The 3,141-nt window shown below is 36.0% G+C and overlaps 1 non-coding gene across 1 annotated transcript; it reads right to left on the bottom strand.

The window, feature by feature from the left end:
• Positions 1-1,369: 1,369 nt before the first annotated feature.
• On the bottom strand, positions 1,370-1,473 carry LOC122095544. Its single transcript, XR_006145171.1, has one exon. It is a non-coding gene; the product is annotated as a U6 spliceosomal RNA (small nuclear RNA).
• Between the last annotated feature and the right edge of the window lie 1,668 nt (positions 1,474-3,141).

Genomic DNA, 3,141 nt, shown 5'->3' with positions numbered 1-3,141 from the left:
TTCATAAGATTATTTTTCAAAACTTTTAATGAACTACCAAAGAGCCAGGAATGGTGATGTAGCTTATATAGAACCTCATCAATCTAGAGAGGAAATGCCTAGCAAGACCTTGAAGTCCTGAGTTCAAACTCTGAGCATGCCAACACAAATGCACGAGTACTCACATGTGCGCGGGCGTGCACAGACACACACACACACACACACACACACACACACCCTTTTGCAAAATACTTTCATGTCAGTGTTTTGCATTAATTTCTTTGTTAACGATATTATATAGGGAAAATGGGGAAAATAAACTTTTCCTTCTCAGATCATTTTCATACATTTTTATTGGAAAAATAACTGTACACAGGGGTCACATTTACATGAGAAAGGTAATGAGTACATTTCCAAAAAGCATTGTTACCTCCTCCTTTATTTCCCCCCACCATCCTTTCTCTCTAATCTCCACAAGTAGCCTCTCCTCCCCGTCTCCCCCACCCTGCCTAAATATAAACTTCATTTTTCATCATAATGTCTTGTGCATCTCATTGTTACAATTGGTCAACCTGTATCCCTATTTAAACATTGTGTTTTTACCTTTCCCCTACCCAAATTAGACAAGCATATGTATAAGATATTGGTGCACCAACTTCAAATGCAGTGAAAACCGGTGTTATAAAGTGGGGGAGGAACATATAAAGAAACAAAAAAAATCACATCATACATTGTAAGTCCATTAAAAACAATAGCACGAAAGAAAAAAACCACTTGTGTCAATATCTTGGAGTACATTTCCCTTAACATCATCTTATCTATTCATATGCACATAGCTTTTGACCTTTTTTATTTATCCCAGACATATATTAGTAACTGAAAATAAGGGAAAGCAGGGGTCCTATGTTTCTTTGGACTTGTCTTACTTCATTTAATAAGTTTTTTTCCAAGTCTTTCCATTTCCTAACAAATTGAGTGATGTCATTCTTTCAGATGGAGGCATAGAATGAATCTCTCTATCTCTCTATCACTCTATCTCTCTATCTATCTATCTATCTATCTATCTATCTATCTATCTATCTATCTATCTATCTATCTATCACATTATCTTGCTCCATTCATCAATTGAGGGGAATTGGAATTGGTTCCATACCTTAGCTATCGTAAATAATGTTGCAGTAAACATAGTTGTGCTGTTAGTTTTATTGTGGTCTTGTTTGTGATCATTTGGGTGAATCCCAAAAGTGGGATTGCTGGGTCATGGGGGGCTTTATGTGGAGCCTTTTGAGGAACCTCCATATTGCTTTCCAAAGTTGTTGAACAAGTTTACATTCCCACCAAGGATTCGGTAGGGTTCCCTTCTGTCAACATACCCTCCAGCACCTGTTGTAAAAATATGGAACACTTCAAGAATTTGCATGTCATCCTTGCACAGGGGCCATTCTAATCTTCTCTGTATTGTTCCAATGTTAGTGTATTTCCTACTGAATTGAGCACAGAACATTTTTTATATATGAAGTGTAATTCATTTTCTTTCTTTTTATTGTGAAAATACTGTACAGAGGAGTTACAATAACATGGGCAAAATAACGAATACCTTTCTTATCAAGCATTGTTGCCTCCTTTTTGTTTCCCCTTCCTCTCCCTTCCCAAACTCCCACTAGCTCTGACACCTGATCTTCTCCCCCATCAACGTTGTAAAGTTCGTTTTACGACATAACGACTTGTATATCTCATTGTTGCAATGGGTCCAACTGTATCCCAATTTAAATGATATTTTTTCCCTTCCCCTCCAAAAATTATACCAACATAAAATACAGTGAAAGCAGGCGTTAAACCTTGGGGGAGGGACATACAGAGCAACATAGAAATCATCTCATAAATATATTAGAAACAATTGGATTAAAGAAAAATCATTTGAATAATTATCTTTGGGTATATTTCCCTAACATCAGCTTATCTGACCTATCCTGCTTGACTCAGACATATACTAGTTATTGCAAATAAGGGAAACCATAGGACCTCTGTTTCTTTGGGCCTGGCTTACTTAACATATTTTTTTCCAAGTCTTGTCATTTCCTAACAAATGGGACAATGTCATTCGTTCTGATGGAAGCAAAGCATTCCATTGTGTATATATACCACATTTTCTTGATCCATTCATACACTGAGGGGCATCTGGGTTGGTTCTATATCTTAGCTATGGTAAATAATGCTATGAAAACATAGTTTTTTGAGTTCTAGGCATATTTTAGATATGAGACCCTTGTCCATTATATGGCTAATGAAGATCTCCGAATCCGTGGGTTTTCTATTGATCTTGCTAGCTATGTCCTTTGCCATGCAGAAGCTCTGCAATTTCATGCAATCCAATAAGTCCAACTTTTTTTGATTTGTTGTGTTTCTGAGTCTCTATTAAGAAAATTTTGGGATGTGCAAGGAGACTTAGAGTTTCTCCTATTGCATCCTGTAATGTTTTCAGACTATCCGTTTTAACTCTGAGGTGTTTGTTCCATTTGGAGTTGATTCTTGTGCAGGGTGATATATAAGGATCTAGCTTTAGTTTTCTACAAGTAGTTAACCAAATGTGCCAGCACCATTTACTGAAGAGGCTGTCTTTCTTCTGTTCTATTTTTTAGATTCCTTATCGAATATTAGATGGCTACAGGTCTGTAGGTACATTTCTGGGTTTTCAATTCTATTCCATTGGTCCCGAGGTTTGTTCTTGTGCCAGTTCCAAGCTGTTTTGTTTACTATGGCTTTGTAGTAGATTTTGGAATTTGATATTGATATTACTCCAGCACTGTTCTTTCTGTTAAATATCGTTTTATTCTACTCCATGTTTTTTATTGTTCCGTTTGAATTTTTGGATTGCCTGTTCTATTTCCTTGAAGAATGAAGTTTGAATATTAATAGGTATCACATTGAATTTATAGATAGCCTTGGGAAGTATTGCCATTTTCAAGATGTTGATCTTTCCAATCACAGAGCATGCGTGTTTTTTGCCACTTTCTAAGTTCTGTTTTGATTTCCTTTTTCTGGTTTTTTAAAGTTAATTCTTAGATATTTCATTTTTTGTGAGACTATTATGAATGGAGTTACTTTGCTATTCAAGCCACTCTTTTCTCATTATCGGCATACATAAAAACCATTGATTTTTGA

This window comes from Dipodomys spectabilis, unplaced genomic scaffold (assembly GCF_019054845.1).
Source record: "Dipodomys spectabilis isolate Male_0828 unplaced genomic scaffold, ASM1905484v1 ptg000359l, whole genome shotgun sequence".
Taxonomy (NCBI): domain Eukaryota; kingdom Metazoa; phylum Chordata; class Mammalia; order Rodentia; family Heteromyidae; genus Dipodomys; species Dipodomys spectabilis.
This window is presented reverse-complemented; position numbering and strand designations above follow the sequence as displayed.